The sequence below is a fragment of the Schistocerca nitens genome, chromosome 5 (assembly GCF_023898315.1).
Source record: "Schistocerca nitens isolate TAMUIC-IGC-003100 chromosome 5, iqSchNite1.1, whole genome shotgun sequence".
Classification (NCBI taxonomy): Eukaryota; Metazoa; Arthropoda; class Insecta; order Orthoptera; family Acrididae; genus Schistocerca; species Schistocerca nitens.
This window is the reverse complement of record NC_064618.1, coordinates 612568590-612592133: the sequence shown is the minus strand read 5'-3', so window position 1 is coordinate 612592133 and position 23544 is coordinate 612568590. Positions and strand designations below refer to the sequence as shown.

Genomic DNA, 23544 nt, shown 5'->3' with positions numbered 1-23544 from the left:
CCTGCTCGTTGCAAATCTGATGTGGTGTGGAAAAATCACTCTCTGATTTCTACTAACAGAATTTGGCGACTTTGCCTAACACAGTTAAATACCGTACACCTGCGTGCTTATATGGTTATGATGGTGTGGCAACAGGACACTTACTTCTAAGTGAACACAAAGTGCTAAGTCTGACACTTGTTATTATGGTTTCTCGCATCTACGTATATTGCACCAAGCGGGTGTAAACAGCTCTGCTGTCATTGGCTGTTGCATTCAGCTTTATGGCGGGCGCCACAATTCGAACAAATACAATGCCTAAATAATTGCACATTAAATTCACTCACAGAAATTACTGTACACACATGTTCCGCGCTCACCAAGAGATACTTAAAACAGTATGCAGTGGCAGCAGCGCTAAAATTATGAATGACAGAAATAGGCACAGGGTTGGAAACAACTACACTATGGAGGTCAATAATCTCTACATTAATAACAAAATTTCGCTAACATGACATTTATTTTAAAGAACAGACAAATTAAAGATTAGTTTCTTTGAACAAGTTCCAAATAGAAAGTTTACAATTTTAATAGTTGTTTTAGTCTTTGGCGAGAGCTAAAGCACCTATCCTTATCTGCTACGATGCAGCCAGTGAGGTGCCATGTAGTTTGTAGCTTATTGTTGCAGACGGCGTGTTGAAATCAGCTCCAACATGTGTAGATGCTGCATATGAATTCTCGTGTGGAATTTTACTTTCCACTCGGCGACGATTTCATCAGTGGCGTATTATAGGCCACTGGATAGTTGGACGTTGTTAGAGTTGTTGCCAACATTCAGCTTTGCACGAGCGATTTACTATGTGTTATTCAATCTGTATATTGAGCAAGCAGTAAAGGAAACAAAAGAAAAATTCAGAGTAGGTATTAAAATTCATGGAGAAGATGTAAAAACTTTGAGGTTCGCCGATGACATTGTAATTCTGCCAGAGACAGCAAAGGACTTGGAAGAGCAGTTGAACGGAATGGACAGTGTCTTGAAAGGAGGATATAAGATGAACATCAACAAAAGCAAAACGAGGATAATGGAATGTAATCGAATTAAGTCGGGTGATGCTGAGGCAATTAGACTAGGAAATGAGACGCTTAAAGTAGTAAAGGAGTTCTGCTATTTGGGGAGCAAAGTAACTGAAGATGGTCGAAGTAGAGAGGATATAAAATGTAGACTGGCAATGGCAAGGAAAGCGTTTCTGAAGAAGAGAAATTTGTTAACATCGAGTATAGATTTAAGTGTCAGGAAGTCGTTTCTGAAAGTATTTGTATGGAGTGTAGCCGTGTATGGAAGTGAAACATGGACGATAACCAGTTTGGACAAGAAGAGAATAGAAGCTTTCGAAATGTGGTGCTACGGAAGAATGCTGAAGATAAGGTGGATAGATCACGTATCTAATGAGGGGGTATTGAATAGGATTGGGGAGAAGAGAAGTTTGTGGCACAACTTGACTAGAAGAGGGGATCGGTTGGTAGGGCATGTTTTGAGGCATCAAGGGATCACAAATTTAGCATTGGAGGGCAGCGTGGAGGGTAAAAATCGTAGAGGGAGACCAAGAGATCAATACACTAAGCAGATTCAGAAGGATGTAGGTTGCAATAGGTACTGGGAGATGAAGAAGCTTGCACAGGATAGAGTAGTATGGAGAGCTGCATCAAACCAGTCTCAGGACTGAAGACCACAACAACAAAAACTCACGTAACACAGTTCAGTAGATGGTTTTAAAGTTATTTGGATCGCGGAATTACAACCTGTTCGTTTACCACGCGACAACGCGACCGCGAACTCGCCGCTGTTGGCGGCAACATGCACACTCGTAATAAACAGTTTCTGTACACCTGTGGCACAATTAACGGTTCATGCACACGGTAGTCAGCGACGGTGCTAATATGCATTGAAATCATAAAGTATTTAAAATGAACAGCGAACACAGTTCTTTCCAGAACACAATAACTACAATGTCGTCTGTCCGTAGCCACATTGTCGTAGTTACGCCACGCAGTTTGTTTGGCGGTTTTACACAGGCCAACTTGTCTGTCCACTTTAAAAGTTTTTACATTCCGTTACACGGAGGAGCAGAAACGTAGCTCATCGTTAATCAGTTTCGTTCGCACAAATTGTTTCGCGACACGATATAGTCAGCACACTTCTAACCTCCTTCCGCCTTCTCAGTACAAACATGACTCCACACACGTTCTACTCACGCAATGCGACCCTCACAATCGATATTCTGATTGCTATCGCTCTGCTTGTACAATATCGCAGGTATAAATTTAGCTTTACAAAGTCATTCCAACCAAAATTGATGCAATAAATGACAAACGAAGAATCAAAGTACTTTACGTATGCAATTGACAAGAAAACCTAATTACTAATGTCCAAAACGGAGATAATATCATTTGCATACTATTATTTTCAACAAACAGTTACTTATTACATTATAGAACAAAATAAATACTATGCTATATCACCAGAAATTCATGTACAACTACTAAAAAAGAAATAATGCTAGAAAGGAAAAAGAAAAAAACTCTTACATAGGTCGCAACTAGCGGTGTTTTCAAAATATGCACTGAAGAAGGTGGACCCTTTGCCCCTCTCGACTAATCAGTTATACGAATGCGTGGTGTCTATTCTTTCGGACATGTCTGAAAGAACAGACACCACGCATTCGTATAATTGTCCAGTTGCTAAACATCCGTCCGCCTGAGTTTAATGTTAAGACTGATTGCCTTCTTTGTTGTACGGTATTTGAGAAGAGTGGGCTACGTAACATCGCTGGATTTTAGCCTTTACCTCCCTTCTATTTCAGTCGTACTCGTCCATTACACTGCATTAGCAATCATCTCGAGTTTCCATCCAGTGCAGATACATACTTGATGCGTGACAACAGGTTGAAAGACAGTAACGGCAAACTATCCTCACTAGAACCTAATCCAGAAGACCTATATAGGAAATCAACATTACGCTTCATGTTCATTGTCACGGTTTGTGTGGAACTTATTTTTATATGTAAACAACAAGATTACAGTCAAAACAGTTCGAGACCAGATTAATAAGAAACATTGATTTATTGACTGTCGAAGTAAGCATGTTCTTAAGAAGATCGTTCCAATAATCACGTGGAGTCCATGAAATCCTGTGGCAACGGAAAATGTTGGTCCACAAACTGCATCAGCGATAGTGAAGGGTTCTTTACAATGTTCATATACTTGAAGCAAAGTGAAACATAGTCCTAATAGTACTGTGAAGAATAGTACTCGTTATGCTTCAGTGTGGTTGGCCGGCCGGAGTGGCCGAGCGGTTCTAGGCGCTTCAGTCTGGAACCGCGCGACCGCTACGGTCGCAGGTTCGAATCCTGCCTCGGGCATGGATGTGTGTGATGTCCTTAGGTTAGTTAGGTTTAAGTAGTTCTAAGTTCTAGGGGACTGATGACCTTAGAATTTAAGTCCCATAGTGCTCAGACCCATTTGAACCATTTTTCAGTGTGGTTAGAACCTATAAGTCTGTGGTGTTCTCATATTACTGTTACTCCTGATGCAAGAAGAATCGCTATATTAAGAAATGGAATTTGAATAGTGTTGAAAGACTAAATTCCTATTGGTAGTCACAGTATTCTTAATTCAACTGTTGGTGCTAGTCTTCTACTGAAGAAGGCTCAGAAGAACGATACGGAAAACAGAACTTCTGATGCAATAAATAAAATTATTCCTAATCGTAATCCAATTAAGACAAATCCTGTACGTTATACTTCGTATGTTCCTTTTCTGACTACATCCGGTTTTAATGTTCACATTTTCTATGTAGCTTCTCCCCAGTTGAGTACAACGCTTAGAACCTATAAACACATTAAACCCTCAGTAAAGTCCTTCTTTGGGATATTGTTCAACTCCCTCGTCACATTGCCCGCATCTCGTGGTCGTGCGGTAGCGTTCTCGCTTCCCACGCCCGGGTTCCCGGGTTCGATTCCCGGCGGGGTCAGGGATTTTCTCTGCCTCGTGATGGCTGGGTGTTGTGTGCTGTCCTTAGGTTAGTTAGGTTTAAGTAGTTCTAAGTTCTAGGGGACTTATGACCACAGCAGTTGAGTCCCATAGTGCTCAGAGCCATTTGAACCAACCCTCGTCACATTGGCTTGCATGTCGGTTATGTCGTCAAAGTATCCATCCTTCATACGAATTTCTGCAATTTTTTGTTCCGCGGTAATTTCGTGCTGATAGCAAAAAGTCTCGTCACCAGTCATGATTTTTTTTCCCAGGAAAGAGTTGTACGCATTCAGCATTTCAATCACATCGCGGCAGGCACACAGCCTTCGATGTTTTTGTTCGGGAGTTAAGGTGTGTGGCACAAACTTTGCGCACACTTTTCTCTTCTTCAAAACATTCTGGACAATGTACACTGCTTGGTTTAGAGATGTTGCTCCGTTGCGATTGGTGGCCAAGCTGCCATCGTAATTATTGCGCTGACTCCGCTTATACGTCAGGAACCAAATAAGTCTCGGAGCTTTGTGGACGGAGAGTATACGTTTTCAGCCTTAACATACTATGTACATCCCTTCTTTCATCTTGTTTTCTTCAACACCTTTACGGCATCATAGCTCGATAATAAGGATATGGAAATCAAATGAACATTGTAATAACAAAAAGTTGCCACAATGGATAGAAGTACTGTTCCATAAACAGCGAAAAATAAATATTACCTCAAACGAACAGTTTATTTCCCTTACATACTGTAAGCAGATTGTAACAACAACAAAAATAATATCATTTACGGAGATTCAAGATTCTCAGAGGAGGTGAATAAAGATACATAGTTGCTGTTGTTGTGGGCTTCAGTCCTGAGACTGGTTTGATGCAGCTCTCCATGCCACACTATCCTGTGCAAGCTGCTTCATCTCCCAGCACGTACTGCAGCCTACATCCTTCTGAATCTGTTTAGTGTATTCATCTCTTGGTCTCCCTCTACGATTTTTACCCTCCACGCTGCCCTCCAATACTAAATTAGTGATCCCTTGATGCCTCAGAACATGTCCTACCAACCGATCCCTTCTTCTAGTCAAGTTGTGCCACAAACTCCTCTTCTCCCCAATTCTGTTCAATATCTCCTCATTACTTACGTGATCTACCAACCGAATCCTCAGCATTCTTCTGTAGCACCACATTTCGAAAGCTTATATTCTCTTCTTGTCCGAACTATTTATCGTCCATGTTTCACTTCCATACATGGCTACACTCAATACAAATACTCTCAGAAACGGCTTCCTGTCACTTAAATCTATACTCTATGTTAACAAATTTCCCTTCTTCAGAAACGCTTTCCTTGCCATTGCCAGTCTACATTTTATATCCTCTCTACTTCGACCATCATCAGTTATTTTCTTCCCCAAATAGCAAAAATTCCTTTACTACTTTAAGTGTCATTCCCTAATATTCCCGCAGCATCACCCGAGTTAACTCGACTACATTCCATTACCCTCGTTTTGCTTTTGTTGATGTTCATTTTATATCCTCCTTTCAAGACACTGTCCATTCCGTTCAACTGCTCTTCCAAGTCCTTTGCTGTCTCTGACAAAATTACAATGTCATCGGCGAACCTTAAAGTTTTTATTCCTTCTCCATGGGTTTTAATACCTACTCCGAATTTTTCTTTTGTTTCCTTTGTTGCTTGCTCAATATACAGATTGAATAACATCGGGGAGAGGCTAAAACCCTGTCTCACTCCTTTCCCAACCAATGCTTCCCTTTCACGTAGCTCGACTCTTATAACTGCCTTCTCGTTTCTGTACGAATTGTAAATAGCCTTTCGTTCCCTGTATTTTACCCTTGCCTCCTTCAGAATTTGAAAGAGAGTATTCCAGTCAACATTGTCAAAAGCTTTCTCTAAGTCCACAAATGCTAGAAACGTAGGTTTGCCTTTTCTTAATCTAGCTTCTAAGATAAGTCGTAGGGTCAGTATTGCCTCACGTGTTCCAATATTTCTACGGAATCCAAACTGATCTTCCCCGAGGTCGGCTTCTACCAGATACATACTACAGTCACATTAATGTGACCACCGCCTATGTTCGACGTCAAAGTACGATAACCACACACAGAGGGCAGGTGGCAGCACTAACAGTGGAGGGTATATAAAACGTGTCAGGGTGGGGTAGGGGGGCGCAGAAAACAATGCGGTCATTGTCGTAATGTAGGAACGGAGCGATTTATCTGACGTCCAAAACGGAATGATCATTGGATTCTGGGCCAAGGTTGGAAGCGTTTCCGAAACTGCTAACTCTGGAAACTGTTCACGTGCTGTTGCAGTTGAGTATACAGAGTACGACAAAATGGCGCCACCGACGCAACTGCAGTGCACCACGGGCAATAGTTGACAGGGTTGGACGAAGGCGGCTGAGATATGTGTGGGCGAACTGAGGTACACCAGATGAGAAGCTGACCGCCCTGATGAGCTATCAACAGTGTCTCCTCATCAACCGTTCAACGAACATTGCGGCGAATGGACCTCCGCGACAAGCGCCTCATTTATTCACCCATGCTGACTGCTTTTCATCGTCGAGGAAGGCTGGGGTTTGTACATCAGTACCGCAACGAACGTCCACTGAGATGAAAACCTGTTTTATGCTCCATCGGACCAATGGCCGTTGACTTGTACGGCCCTGCAACCATCGTCGGAAGGGTCTTTGCCGGCGGAGGAAGCCTGTGATCTGGGAAATATTTTCGTGGCGTTCCGTAGACGATCTCATCACTCTGGGAGGCACAATAGTTCAAACAGTTCAAATGGCTCTGAGCACCTGAGCACCATGGGACTTAACATCTGTGGTCATCAGTCCCCTAGAACTTAGAACTACTTAAGCCTAAATAACTTACAGACATCACACACATCCATGCCCGAGGCAGGATTCGAACCTGCGACCGTAGCGGTCGCGCGGTTCCAGACCGAAGCGCCTAGAACCACTCGGCCACGCTGGCCGACGAAGGCACAATGGATCAACACAAATATGCATCTAACCTTGGGGACCATGTCCACACCTACATGCAGTCTGTTGTTTCTCGGCATGACTGCATCTACCAGCAGGACAACAGGACAATGCAACGTGTCACAAAGCTGGTAGTGAATGGGTGTGGTTCGAAGAGCACCAACATTAGTTTTTTGCACTCCCCTGGTCACCATATCCCACCCCTCCACCCCCCTCCACCCCCTCCCCCACTTATTTAAACCCAATTGAAAGTCTGTGGGAACACCTCGATCGGACTGCTCGCGCCACGGATCCTCAATCGTGAAACCTAGCGCAGCTGGCCACAGCACTGAAGTTGGCATGGCTCTTCATCCCTGTCGGTATCTTCCAGAACATCACTGACGCTCTCTCTCTGCACGTCCGCGCTGCAAACTGTGGTTATTCAGACATTTGTATAAGTGACTGGAGCCTGTTTGTCCTGTGAATAAAATGTAGCGAATGCATACGCTGGTAAGAGATATTCCGAGACTATTTTCAGACTATATAATGATGATTTTGAGGTTTTATTGGAGCTATATTCTCAACCCCCCCTCCTACCCTCCCCCCCTCTCTTGCCCCCCCCCCCCCTCCCCGCTCTGCGAATGAAACCAAACACAAGGCTGCAAATGGAGGGATTGTGCCAGTCAGGCCAGATGAGGTATTGCACTCCAACGATATGGAAAACATTGTTTACATTGTCTGTAGTACGATAGTACGTAAGAGCACAGAACCCTCACGCTGTAACTAAAATAGCCTCCGGGGTGGCCGAGCGGTTCTAGGTGTCACAGTCTGGAACAGCGCGACCGCTACAGTCGCAGGTTGGAATCCTCCCTTGGGCATGGATGTGTGTGATGTCCTAAGGTTAGTTAGGTTTAAGTAGTTCTAAGTTCTAGGGGACTGATGACTTCAGAAGTTAAGTCCCATAGTGCTCAGAGCCATTTGAACCATTTGTAACTAAAATATTTCTTTACCCACAAGTGGGCCATTGTATAACAACTTTTGTAATATGAGGTGATTATAATTCGCATGTTACTACTGATCGGTCTGAAACGATTTTTAACTTCTTGGTAATAGATAATATTCTTCTCGGGTATGCAGCCGGATCATGACGTCTTCAAGACACAATATTTCTGCGGTCCAACTGGCCGCCATCATCAGGTGAGAGCGCTGGTGCACAATCTCGCCCGGCGAGATTGTGCACCAGCGCTCTCACCTGATGATAGCGGCCAGTTGGACCGCAGAAATATTGTGTCTTGAAGACGTCATGATCCGGCTGCATACCCGAGAAGAATATTATCAATTATTACGCCGGGAAAGCCTTCGTAGTCACTTCTTGGTAATATACCGAAAGAAGCTTTGTAGTAAAAGGCGAGTTATGAATATCGATTATAATTTTCTCTACAATGCATAATTAAAAAAATTAGTTTTATTTTACTGACGATATGCATTCACACAGCAACGTGAAGAGGGACACCTTTGCTGTCATAGCTCAAAAGAAATGAACTCTCCAGTTCCAAGGAAAAAACTATACTTGGTAGCTAAAGACATTTAGGCGGTTTTGCATCTTTGCAGCGATGCTGTTGTGCATGTAAGAAGTTTTTGTTTTTAGTCTGTCCATCTGCTACCTCACTGAGGAGCCATAGAACGGTGCGATGTCGTCCTGTAGAACGGCAGTCCACTCTTTGGCTACTCAGTGTCGCAGTGGGTCAAGGTTTATTGCTGGCCTTGGAAAGCCGACCGCGCGCTGTCAGATCGTGGGCATCACGCTAAGCACGGAAGTTAACGTACAGCTGGGAGAACTCGGTAGCTACGGAGAAACGCTATGTAAGAGGCCTTTACCCAACTGGAAGGGCACGCACCCTTGACGATGCAAACGACACCTGGAGTGCTAAGATGACGTTTTTAGGTGTGCGCCGTGTTCTTCATTGGACCACTTACGAACACATCAGGCGATTAGTCAAAGTTTAAAGCGAGGCAGGAACTGCTCATCTCAAACTACCATCCAACTAAAATTTTCCTGGTAACTTCTAATGTACTCCTTCCGCAGAAGACCATACCTATGCTCCGCTGCACCATATTTTCGATTTCTTCCTCCAGTGACAGTATTTGAGGTACGTTGAAAGGAAGCGAGACATTTACACAGCAGCGAAAGTGACTCATAGATGAATCATTGAATGATAATAGTTGCTACTGGCGTTACACGTCCAGTGCAACATTGGTCCTGATTCGGTCAGCGGTCGCGGATCAACACACATTGGCTAATTGAGTGGTGCAGTTGTCTATCCATCACTGTTGACGCAAGGCCGTTGATATGTTGACCTTCCTCGGTCATTGATGTATAACGTCGCAAAGCCACGCATTGCAAGAATTGTCACCCACGTCCACGACAGGATATTGCTCAAATTTATGAAAGAACAAACAGTCTTGGTTTCAAAATTTGATTTTTTAAATTTTATTATCCTCCAATGACGCGTTTCTCCTTACACGAGGCAGGTTCAGATTGGCCTACGAGAAAAAAATACAACCTTTCTTATAAATGGCTTGACCCAGATTTAGCAAAATTGGACTAGCGAGAAAAAATACTGGCAAAACACGGTGTTAAGCACATAGGATGCCGCGCATACAAATGTCCCAGCATGAAACCGCCTTAGTCAGAATCTGAAAAAAATCATTGCACAGTGTCCTCTAAGATAAGAGTAAAATATATTTGAATATGGCCGATAAAATGTTCAGAAGTCTAATGCACTAAAAGCCCAAATCACACACAAACAAAAATTTAAAATTTAAAAATATATAAAAAACAACTTACTGACGTAGACGATGTTAAATACATGACTCAATCGCGCATAAAAACACATGAAAGCCCCATCAGGTAGTTGCCCTTATCAATTTTTTTTAAAAAAAAGGCCTCGCGTGTTGTCCTACAAAACACATCACTTCGAGAATAGTCAAGAAATAATCAAAAGCAAACAACCGGCTTGGTTTCACAAGAAGTACGTATATCTGTATAAATAGGAAGCAGATTACGTTGTCAGATATGCGGCGCCGTCCACATCCACTAAAACGATATGAAGCCTCCAAATATGCTTCACACAGTAAATACTTAGGAAGCACAGTTGCTCAAGCTTCTGGCTGTGTGCATAGTACTGGGCATAGAAATGTACAAGAAGTATACGGCTAGTATACGCAACCTACAGTAGATGGCTCATGTAAATTCACAAAGAGAAATACGACGAGCAATAAAGCCATGTAAAATATGTTCCTTAAAATTACAGGGTAGATGTTTATACAAATGGGTCATAATAAACAAGAGAAATAAATTTAAAAAAAATCAACAAGTATATATTGGTGTGGCGCTAATGAATAAAACCTGCACGAGGGAACCAAGAGAACTAATTTCTTAGTGGACCAGGTAGTATTATGGTTAAAAATCATTCCGTACACTTTTTTCCCTTGATTCAAAATTAGGTCACAGACGCGCTAAATAACGTCATATAATAGTAAGCTCAGAAAGTAAGACAAAATCAGTAATATTCTATCTGGATGCTCTTGGTTCCCTCGTGCACGTTTTATTCGTTCGCACCACAGCATTATACACTTTTCTAATTGTTGATTTTTCTTTAAATTTATTTCTCTTATTTATTATGAGCTATTTGTATAAACATTTTACCTGCAATTTTAAGGAAGATCTTTTACATGGCTTTACTGTTTGCCATGTTTCTCTTAGTGATTACGTGAGCCATCTTCTGTGGGCTGCGTATACCAGCCGTATACTTCTTGTACATTTCTATGCCCAGTACTATGTGCACAGCCAGAAGCATGTGCAACTCCGCCTCCTACGTATTTACTGTGTGATGCATCTATGTAGGCTTGATCCTGTTTTAGTGGATTTGGACGGCGCCGCATAGCTGACAGGGTAACCTGCTGCCTATTTATACAGATATACGTACTTCCTGTGGGACGCAGCCGGTTATTTGCTTTTGAATACTTCTTGACTATTCTCGAGGTGATGTGTTTTGTAGGACACCACGCTAGGCCTTTTTTTAAAAGGCAGTGGCAACTACCTTCTGGGGCTTTCATGTGTCTTTAGGCGGGATTTTCCCGTGAATTCAACATCAGTAAGTTGTTTTTTACATACTTTTAAATCTTTGTTTGAGTGTATTTTGGGCTTAAATCTTTGTTTGAGTGTGTTTTGGGCCTTTAGTGCATTAGACTGTTTACTGGCTTCTGAATATTTTATCGGCCATGTTTCACACCACGCAATTGTGGTTTTTTTTTTTTTTTCAAATTATGACCACGGCGGTTTCCTGATAGGTCATTTGTAATCACGGCATCCTGTATGCTTAACACCATATTTTGCCAGTAAGTTGTTTTATTTTCTCTTGCTATTCCAATTTTAATAAATCGGGCTCATGCCATTTATGAGAAACGTTGTATTTTTTCTCGTAGGCCAATCGTAACATGATTTGTTTAAGGTGAAACGCGTCATTGGAGTGTAAATAGAATTTAAAAAATCTAGTTTTAAAAAAATCTACTTTTGCAACCAAGGCTACTTGGTCTTTCGTATTGTTGCCGCTAGTTGGAATACCACGCAGCGTAAGCTGGGACTGCATATTCCACCCTGGTATGTTCTTTATACTCCACTCCCGTTTAACGCATAGTACAGGGTTCGAAACCAGAAACAAATTGGTCTGGCGTAATCTATGACGTACGCATTCTAGGAATTAGATGGGGCACAATTTTCTGAATAATGTTTCGTCAGAGACTGTAAGGAACGTTTCAGTTCGTCGCAGTTCACAGTTTAGAAAAACGAGCATTCTGAATTACAATAATTAACAAGAACAGCTGAACTGTTTGTTCAGATCGTTCAAACTGACGTCATGTCGTGATGCCATCCGAGCTTATCAGGGATGTCTATGTCAAGGCAAAGTGCGTCCAAGAGCTCATTAGGCAAGTAAATTACAATTTTTTTTTTTACACCACGTTCCACGTTAAATTTAATTTTGTGTTTTTCTTCTTATCGAAGATGTTTTATTGGTTATCTTTTGCCACTGTGCATATTCTGATGAACATAATTTTAGTTCCTGAGAATCTTAAATGATGTTATTCTGCTTCCAACAAAAGATCTGTTCTAGTCGATTCGATTTGTATGGGCTGTAATGCGACAACTAGTTTTGTGTAATGTACTGCAGACACAAGGGAATTTACATGACTGTTATATATTTGCACTTGGGCGGTAGCACCATGTCATTGATCGTGTAGTAGACTTCTGAATTAGTTTTTTTTTTTTTTCATGATGCATGTGTGTGAAAGTGCATCCGCACCAGTGACTCTAATGGAACTTAAAATCTTTAATAAGTCTAAGTTTCCAACATATTGCGCACACTCGCAAGAATTAAATCAGTCGTACATGAAGTCTTCTCGTCGTAGAACGGACAAACTGAGTGGAGCAGTCTTGAAAACTTATACAAAGCAAGAAACAGTAGTTCTAATCTCCCAGGCGGCATTTAAACGACAGGGAGCGGGGCACATTTCAAATTGCTGCTATGAATAGGCCCTAAATAAGAACATCTCAGTCGAAGATCAGGTTACGAGAAGAATATAAGAGTAGTGTGTCCGTCAGTGTGTTCTGCTTCAGTATCGACCGACGACGTAGTACTATCTGCTATGGCGTTACTATGGCCTCAGTGGCAGAGCGCCTGCCACACCGCTGGGCTGCTTACCCAGCGTTACTCTGACACGCCCAGCTAGACAGCCCTCCTTTGTCAAGAAAGTACTGCCGGAGAAAATTTGCTGTCAGCAAACGTTCTCGTTTGTCACTTATGTCGTCTAAAAAACTGCGCTTCGAAGTGACTATACTGCGTTTCGTTAATTCCATTATACCACTCCTCAAAAAGAATTTAACGGAGAAGCTCTTGCTTTTTGCATAAAACCTTCTGTTTTATTTTTACAAAAAAATCCATTAAGCAGCATCTATAGGGTCCCACAGCGAATGGCCAATATTCAGTGACATGAATGGAACGGTCATTCGAAATGAAAAGATCAAGTAAATATGGGTTCTAATATGCATACCTTAAGAGCTATGAACACTTCTTCAGTAGAAGAGATGTGTTTCAGAACAGCGAAGGTGGACAAATACTCATAGCTATTAAGGTATGCACTTTTAGAGTCAATGTTCATCAGACATTTTCTTCTTGCTTTGGTCCATATTGCAATTTTTCAAAATATGAAAAGCGAAGAGTTTTCATTAGAAGAGATTTGTTTCACTGTAAGGAAACGAGGAAGTAGACTTTTTTGCTTCGAATGATCATTCCTATCATACCCCTGAATATTAACCACGCTACACCTACACCATATTTCGCAAGTCAGCTAACGGTGTGTGGCGGAGGGAACTTTTGGTACCACTAACTGATGCCCCGTGCCCGTTGCACTAGCCAGTGCCGTTGGAAAAATGATTGTCCTCAAGCTTCTGTATTAGCTCTACTTTCTCGAATTTTCTCGTCTTGATAATTATGGGAGATCTATGTGGGAGGAAGTAATATGTTTTCCGACTCTTCCCAAAAAATGCTCTCCCGAAACTTCAATAGTGAACTTATCCGAAATCCACACAGCAACTTATAGCGTCTGTCACTGAAGTTTGCTGAACATCTCTGTAATGATCTCGCGCCGACTAAACGAACCCGCTCTTAGTTGGATCTTCTCTCTCTCTTTTATCAGTCCTACATGGTAAGGATCATAGATTGATAGATAATGCTCAAGAATTACCCTGTAAACCACTTCCTTCACGTATGGGTCATGTTTTCTTAAGCTTCTTCCTATGAATCTGACATCTGCTTTTCCTACTGTTTATGTGGTCATTCCACTTAATGTCGCTCTGGATAGTTATTCACAGATACTGTATGGTACACATTGTTTCCAGCAAGTTTTCATTTATAGTGTAGTTGTACCGTAATGGACTTCCTTTCTTATATATTCCTCGTGAGACTTTCTGTCTTTGCTTTACTTAGGCATCACTCGTTAACTGTTCTTTTTTAGCTGGATCTTTTGTCAGGACACCTACTTACTTCCTCAGTTTCTGGCAGAGAGGACAATTACATTTAGTCCCATACAGTGTGTCCCGTATGTCCCTGAAATCCAGGTATGCAGCAATTTAATTGCGCTGTCATCAAATGGTGGTGGAGGTCGGTATGTGGTTGCAGACATTACGCACGTGTAGACGCAAATATCCACTGACTACAGTCTTTCTCGAAAAGTCTGTCTCATACGCACATTAAAGTAAGCAAAAAGTTCTTGCGAAGCAAAGGCGCATGCATGTGATTAAACTTCCATCACAATAACTTATTTTTGATACATAAAACGAATTTCAGTAATTGAAAACAGAGGCGCCACAAGGTTTTGAGATTACTCAAACACTTAAGCTTCTCGTTGACAGTGGAAAAATAATTTAATCGGCTTTCTACGGCTCATCTTGAGGATTCTGTTAAATTTGAGACACAATGTGTACCAAATACAACATTTTTGTTTTCTTTGAAACTCTACAATGATGTGCATTACTAAGACTGTTACAGACAGAGACTATCACTTAGCGACCGATCAATATAAGAAAGTCTGACAACACACCCTCACGGCTTGACTTCTGCCAGAACTTCTCTCAAAGTTTACGAACTCCACAGAAGCTCTCCTATAGGTCTTGATGGACTAGCAATCCTCGAAGAAAGGATATCACACTGAAATGGCTTAGACACTTCCAACGTTCCACATCGAATACGTCACTAGAGTGGAGCGTGGACCGTTATGAAACTTCCTGATGTACTACCACTGTGTCCGAGTACAAAACGGGAACTCGAACCCACAAAAGGCAAGTATCTATATTCCAGTCTGAATGTGGGAAGAAGTTATAACCTGCCATCAAGTTACCCAGCAGCAACACTTCCTTGCAGAGTTACAAATTTTCTAAACAATTTGTGATCTGTGTTAATCTCTCTGTGATAATGGAAATAAAATGAGCGTACGGCATCGTTGGTCGGGAGGCCCCATCCGGGGAAGTTCGGCCGACAAGTGGAAGTCTTATTCCAGTCGACGCCACATCGGGAGACTTGCGCGCCGGTAATGAGGATGAAATGCTGATGAAGACAACACAACACCCAGTCCCCGAGCGGAGAAAATCTCCAACCCGGTCGGGAATCGAACCCGGGCCCACTTGCATGGGAGGCGAGTACGTTACCACCTAGCTAAGCAGGCGAACTATGTGTAACCATTCGCAACACATTTTGCCGACAGTATCCACAAATACCACCGATTGTGCGTGCAAAATTGTATAATTGTGTATATTCTTCAGGCCTTTGAAGTCATGAACATCGAGATGCGTGGAAAACTAGCTTTTGCTAAACCAGAGTGCTAATTAGTAAGACTACACTCACCCAGTGTTTGATAATGAGAACACTTGGCGACTTCCAACAATCTTTAAACGTAAGTTCAATCCTTTTCTAAACTTTTTCTCGCTTACATGCTTAATGTCAAATATTTAACAAAGGCGTTTGAAGTTTTTTTGTACCTGGAAATTCGATTGATGGAGATGGAATTACTCCTAAAGTCTGAATTAGTATGGCCCTAAGGGGAGATAAAGGCTGTTACTTCATAATACGATCCGTTTCCTCAATCAGTGCGTTACCTCGCTCTGTATCTGACACTGGGTCTACCTATAGCCGCACGAATACTCCGCAAGCCCCGTGGTGGGGATTCGGCGTACCAGCAAGGGCGATTTTCTTTCCTGTTTCATTCGTGTATTGAGCCAAGGAAATATGCCCTAATCTCTTTTCTTCCCACGATCTCTATCCAAGATATAAGATGGCGGCAGCATCGGGGTCACACATTTTTCTCCCAGTAGAGGTGCGCGAAATGTACCTAAAGGTGCGTCCACATGGAGGCATTTTGTCCTGTTCAACTTTGCGCATCCGTATAACATTCCAACAGCATAACTACATAAGCGCAATTATGTACGCGTAATTTTCTAGAAATAGAAGCCGTGCGTGAAGCGCATTGCTTCCCGCCTTTGGTGGGATCCTTTGTGCTTTTTAACAAACGACAGGCAGCTGAGACTCATGTGTGTTTCATTCTGTACTGTATTGAGGCTATGTTGCGAGGTGATTTATGTGCAGTAATGTCTGTTGACTCCAAAGAAAGCACATTTAAATTTATAGATGAATACAGACAAAGAAAAGTCTTTTGGAATGCCGCTTCTAAAGATTATTTCAATAAAAATTTGAGGTGTGATGGCCAGAACGTCAATCTTAGATAAAAATCCTCCTACCATATTACTGTAAAGAACAAACTGCCATACATTTCGAAGTAGGAAAAAGAGAAGAATAAGCCAGAAACTCACGAAACGTGTGTATGAAAATTGTGGATGAATATTCATGCTATGATAATAGCAATTACTGAGGAGCCTGGCATCTGAACAAAAGAAATGTTAGGGTATGTGTATAGCACAAAAAAACTAGCAGAAATAGAAATGAAGGGCATTGATGGTGCCAAAAATTCAAAAGTGAAAAACACAGCCACCCATCTAGTGGATTTTGGTGTCTGCGGAATTCCCATATTTGTCGAGCCCGAGGATGTTAATCTACATACGAAGTGTAACTGGCATAACTGCAGATGTCTCTGTTGATAACTGAGGGCATTGTACTGAACGACATTACATCAGTATTTACGTCAATTGCAGGCTACCAACTACAGCTACTACAAGTCTTATGTTTCTAAGTTGATCAGTACCTCCAACTATGTGTGGCAAGAGAAAACTACACTATTGGCCATTAAAATTGCTACACCAAGAAGAAATGTAGATGATAAACGGGTATTCATTGGACAAACATATTATACTAGAGCTGACATGTGATTACATTTCCACGCAATTTGGGTGCATAGATCCTCAGAAATCAGTACCCAGAACAACCACCTCTGGCCGTAATAACGGCCTTGGTACGCCTGGGCATTGAGTCAAACAGAGCTTGGATGGCGTGTACAGGTACAGCTGCCCATGCAGCTTCAACACGATACCACAGTTCATCAAGAGTAGTGACTGGCGTATTGCGCCGAGCCAGTTACTAGGCCACCATTGACCAATTGGTGAGAGATCTGGAGAATGTGCTGGCCAGGGCAGCAGTCTAACGTTTTCTGTATCCAGAAGGCCCTTACAGGACCTGCAACTTGCGGTCGTGCATCATCCTGCTGAAATGTAGGGTTCCCAGGGATCGAATGAAGGGTAGAGCCACGGGTCGTAACACATCTGAAATGTAACGCCCACTGTTCGAAGTGTCGTCAATGCGAACAAGAGGTGACCGAGACGTGTAAGCAATGGCACCCCATACCATCACGCCAGGTGATACGCCAGTATGGCGATGACGAATACACGCTTCCAATGTGCGTTCACCACGATGTCGCCAAACATGGATGCAACCATCATGATGCTGTAAACAGAACCTTGATTCATCCGAAAAAATGACGTTTTGCCATTCGTGCGCCCAGGTTCATCGTCGACTACACCATCGCAGGAGCTCCTGTCTGTGATGCTGCGTCAAGGTTAACCGCAGCCATGGTCTCCGAGCTGATAGTCCATGCTGCTGCAAACGTCGTCGAACTGTTCGTGCAGTTGGTTGTTGTCTTGCAAACGTCCCCATCTGTTGACTCAGGGACCGAGACGTGGCTGCACGATCCGTTACAGCCATGCGGATAAGACTGCTAGTGATACGAGGCCGTTGGGATCCAGCACGGCGTTCCGTATTACCCTCCTGAACCCACCGATTCCATATTCTTCTAACAGTTATTGGATCTCGACCAACGCGAGCAGCAATGTCGCGATACGATAAACCGCAATCGCAATAGGCTACAATCCGACCTTTATCAAAGTCGGAAACGTGATGGTACGCATTTCTCCTCCTTACACGAGGCATCACAACAACGTTTCACCAGGCAACGCCAGTCAACTGCTGTTTGTGTATAAGAAATCGGTTGGAAACTGTCCTCATGTCAGCACGTTGTAGGTGTCGCCAACTGCGCCAACCTTGTGTGAATGCTCTGAAAAGCTAATCATTTACATATCACAGCATCTTCTTCCTGTCGGTTAAATTTAGCGGCTGTAGCACGTAATTTTCGTGGTGTAGCAATTTTAATGGCCATTAGTGCATTAATGTTTATATTCCCCTGGGCGACAAGTCGGGTGTTGAAGTGTGACACGTGGACGCAAGAGGTAAGTCTGTATCGATAGGCATAGTCCACTTACAAGTTAGTGGTCCAGTAACGACCATGCAGATAACGTCAGGTCGTAAAGTTTGTGATGTGTTTATGGGAAGACTGTTCAACAGAGAAAAAACAACCAACTCACTGATGTGTGTACATTGAAGGTACCACATATAAAAATGTCTGCACTTATACCCTTTACACCCTGTATAATTTTACAAGATTAAAGTTATGTAAACGACTTTTTTATAAAATAGAATACACGTGACGCATTTCGAAGTTAATTAATCTTCACATAATGACTAAGAATCTCAAATAAGTATTTCTCAGTTTAAGGAATAACCACTGAAATGCTTTGTTTTGAAATTCGAAATAAATTATTCAAAATGGTATGTAAGTCGCCAGTTACTAACTAACGAAATCTTGTTGTCAGTCTTCTCACTGAAGTTTCCTCAGCAGATAATCTAAAATCTCGCTGCGACTTCCTCCTGAAATTTGGAAAAAATCTTTGTCTTCGCTTTTTATTTCTCGTTCCCCTGTTATTTGGATACCTCTTTGCCTACAGTCGCTTTTGCGCTTTGTTTTTCTGCCGCTTTTTCATCACAATAAACACTGCACAAGCTCTCGAGCAGAGAAGGAGATCAATAGCAGACTGCTTATGCAATGAAGCAACATGTGGACACGAGAGCCCATACGTACATGCGCTCTTTTCATAAATTTGTGTGCATGCCCTTTTATTTCCGTGCGACTGCGCACAAGGACAGAAGTATCTTGTGAACATATCTTGACAGACATTCGCAACAGCTACCACCTTCTTACAAAAATCCCAGTATTAAGTTCCTCGAGCATTTCTGCTACACATTTGTAAAGGCTACACAGATCTGTTACGATCCTAGCAGTGGGTCTCTGAATTCGTTCTATATCCATTGTCATACACATTAGCTAAGGACTCCAAACATTGGAACAGTACTCTCGAATTGGTCACACTAGCGTCTTGAATGCGAGTTCATTTACAGATGCATTTTACTTTCCCAGAACCTTCCTAACGACTGTAAGTCTACCGTTCGCCTCTTCTAATTCTGGTTCTACGTGATCGCCCCGTTTCGTATCACTTGTTAATACTACCGCTAAGTACTTACACGGTGTGACGTGTTCAAGATGTTCACCAGTATTCTGTAATATGATACCTGTCGTGTTCTTTTTCTTTTTTATATGCATAGTCTAAAATTCATCCACGTTTAAAGAGAGCTATCACTCATTTGACCAAGCGATCTTTATTAAAATCTGTTGCTAAGTTTTTCAAGAGCGCTACTCGAAACATACTACATATTATATCGCTGATCGCTTCAGGAAGCACCTTTCGTTCCGCGAATAACTATCAGTTTGAGTGAAGAAATAGTAATTTACACCGTTGATCCGCGCTCTTTTGTCTGCTGATTCTATGTTAGAACCACTCAGGAGACCCGATTGCTTAAGTAGTCTTCTGTCAGTTACTTCATCGCAAAGCATCAGTTTGGCAAGGCCTTGTTACCAACTATTAGGAACGAAAGGAGCTGTACAAGCAAGTCTACGATTTTGTACAGGTTGTGCACTAGTACAAAAGAGCCCAGACTTGGAGAGGCTTAAAAAAGTCACTGTAGGTGGAGCCGCTTTCCTTTACCGACAAGATGCTAAAATCTTGTTTTACAAACTTCCAAGACGGCTTTCATCACCACCAGTCATGTGAAAAAATGCTGCTGAAGAATGGTCTGCTCTAGACATTTCAATGCGTTACGTCCTTCAGAGACACGCGGAAATGTATGATGCATTAGATCAACATATTTTGCGAACTCTTAAAATAAACTTGCGAATCTATCCAGAGGAATCAAATAATGAATTACTATACCCAGTCACAATTACTATTTCCATTACGCCTTTAGGATGATTACACCATGACCGGATGAATTTACATCACTAAATAAGGTGCGTGTATATGGTATGTGGGACTTTTAGTGAACCTGTGGCCTTCTCTGGGAGCAAAAACCGAAACATTGTTTTAGTACAAGTCTCAAAGTGGAGGTTGTCGATAGATGAGTCAAGAAATACGTTACTTCGACTTACATCATGTCAATGACGCCAACATGAAAGAAATTGGGGTGCACTAACAGCCTTTCTTCCCTCGTATCATCGCAAATGGAGTAACAGCAGTATTCAGGAGCACTACGTGCCTAACGTCCTCCCCACAGAACGTAGATGTGCAGAGTACTGATGGAGACCTTTCATCGTTGCGAGGCTGTATATTATAAGCTACTTTGGTTTGCTGCACGAATATTCCGTCAAACTTTAATAAAGGCGTTAAAGGAGACTGCTTATAAAACTCTCGTGAGAACCATCCTCAAATGTGTGGGATCCCTGCCAGGGGATATTCAACATATACAAAGAAGATCAACATTAATGCTCAGAGGCTTTCTGGATTCACGGGAGAGTGTCACGGAGATGCCAAGAAACTTGAACTGACAGACACCTGGAGACAGACGCGAACTCTTTTGTGAGGTCCGACTCACATAGATTCAAGAGCCAGTTTTAAGTGAAAAATCTAGGATTATTCTATAGTATTTTACACATCGCCCCCGTAGAGATAGCGAACACAAGATCTGACCAACTACAGCGTACGCAGAGACTTTTGGGTAACTGCGCTACAAACGCGGTGACATTAAGTGATTGCATATTGCGACAAATGATATGATCTCTCAGGTTTTGCCGATGTGATCGACTAATGCCATGTTTCCTGGTCACTCCTCTGATTAAAGGTTTCGGGAGAGCAAATTTATTATGTATCAGTGCTGAATCATATTCGATAATTCACATAAAATTTGTGACGTGTTCGTCTCGACATGTCTGTTAATTCCTCGGATCTATCTAAACCCAAAATAAACAATTAGGCCTGGAAATGAGCGTTCTGCGAGTAAGATCCGTCCTGCACACACACATTATTTGTGTTGCAGATAAGAGGACTGTTTTACAATGTGAGTCCAGTACAGGATGTATAACTTTGCCAACAGGTACACAAAATAGCTAAGTGCGTATCCGATTTCTTAATTCTTTTCATGTTCATTCACATTTTGCATAAAACCCAAAAATGTAGTTTTCCCTCTTGAATTAGTCACAAGCATCACATAGATGAAAACTTCACTATAGTCGATTTTTGTCCCTAGTGAAGTCAGCAGAAGACATCGTACTTTGTGTACTAAGCATTTTGAGAAGCATAACTTGTTGTTTTTCAACTTACAAGCTAGTTTTCCCACTGACACGGCGTTTGTCAAACACGGTCTTCGGCACGTTCTCTATTTTTTCTCAAAAGATGTAACTTGTGGCATAACTGAAGTGCATACGGCAGTATCTGTTCCTTAGAATTCTGCAGTCCATTGGAGGGAACTGAACACCGCATCAAACGAGGACCACTTCCATGGAACTGAGAGACAACTGAATATGAACATTTTGCAATCGACATTGCAATATACGAAAGTAAAGAAAGCATGCCGACTCTAGCAGCACTTTTCTGCAAATTGTATGTATTTATGCACTTAACATTTCGACACATGTTCTTATAAATAGGTATGTACGGCTATGCATCGCGGTGCTTTTCCTTCTATTTATTTATTTTAATATCATGGTCGAGACACTTAACTGTTTCGGTGCAATCCTTTCACTGGCGACTAAAGTCGACGGTAGCGGCTTGTTCGTGGAAGGTAGGTCGCGCCCACGAAACTTTGACAGCTTGCGCACAGACGTAGTCTCAGCACGCACACGCGTGACGGCCTAACGCCGCCTCCGAAACCATCGCCACGGACGCGCAGAACAGACTGCAGAGCCGATCGCGTCGTCCGCATTCCAAGCCGCTGTTCCTACCGTGCGTTCAAGTCTCCCCCCACTCCTCAACCGAGCAGATTACTGTGTGGCTGCGCAGATGCCCTCTGCCGACGCGTTCTGGTACTGCGAAGCTACTGCTGGCTGCCCGCCGCCTTTAAATGTCACTTCTGCATCGCGTTCCGTAGACATCGTACTGAAAGTGCGCCTTCAGAAATTTACACCGCTTCAAGTTACACTTAATTTACAATTACGTTACTTGACAAGAATGAGGTAAAAAATATTTATTATGACGAGCAGATGTCGGCAGCACCCTGACAATTATCCTAAAACAAGTCCGACGAAAACATTTAAACGACAACGTGGTCTTCAGACTTCTGAAAACGTAATAAGTACTATAACATTATTAGACTGAGACGCCGTCAGTTAGCTCCTTGTTTAGCGTTGCACCGTAATTGAATACTGGTCTTTGCTCTGAACGTTGTTTTGTATATATTTGCATTTTTTACTTTATAATGTTTGAAACCCTGTTAATTCCGGGCATCCCGTGACGTCTACGTCAACGATAGGTTATTGTGTTCCGCTGCTTTTCCACATGATCTCAGACATTGCATCTCGCACAAAGACTCCAATGAATCATCTCGCAATAAGGAACATTCAGTGCATCGTATTTAATCATACCTGAAGCCGTGAGTAGTCTACTTTGTGGTGATATTAGAACTATTCCTCTTTCCCCTCAACCCCACATGCATGTTGACAACAATGATTTTTGTACGCTTGGTCTATGAACTCGTATGACATGTGAAAATATCCAGTTTTTTATACATGTCGGCTTAAAGTTGTATTATGCTATCGTTTAGCGATCTTGTAGAGTGTATGTCTGATTTCTTTTATAAAGTGTTATGCATCTAATCTTTCGTCGCGTCATCAATAGATGCCTCGAAACTCACAGTCCTCGAAACAGACTTTTTTTATTTGTACTCATCCGGGCCCGCTGCGTCGTGTATTTATACACACACATCAAAAAAAGTTTTGCATCACCTCGGTTCAGAGAGTTTCGGAACCTCTACAGAAAATTGGAATAGAGATCAACATGAACATAATTTCGCCCCTTTTTATTGCTCATGAAAACCATACATTGAATGACATTGTATGTTGTATCACCATACAGCGATATCTTCAGAGCTGGTGGTCCAGATTGCTATATACACCTGTACCTCTAATACCCAGTAGCACGTCATCTTCCATTGATGCATACCTGCATTCGTCGTGGCATACTATACACAAGTTCATCAAGGCACTGTTGGTAAAGATTGTCCCACTCCTCAACGGCGATTCGGCGTAGATCCCTCAGAGTGGTTAGTGGGTCACGTCGCCCATAAACAGCCCTTTTCAATCTATCCCAGGCATGTTCGATAGAGTTCATGTCTGGAGAACATGCTAGCCA

The 23544-nt window shown here is 42.2% G+C and overlaps 1 protein-coding gene across 1 annotated transcript in view; it reads right to left on the bottom strand.

Moving 5' to 3' along the window:
• Positions 1 to 22102, bottom strand: part of LOC126259735 (calpain-C) — a 491160-nt gene extending 469058 nt beyond the window's left edge. Inside the window, exon 1 of the mRNA XM_049956718.1 lies at positions 21919 to 22102. The gene's annotated coding sequence lies outside the window, so the exon portion shown is untranslated. The remainder of the gene's footprint in view (positions 1 to 21918) is intronic.
• Positions 22103 to 23544: the final 1442 nt, after the last annotated feature.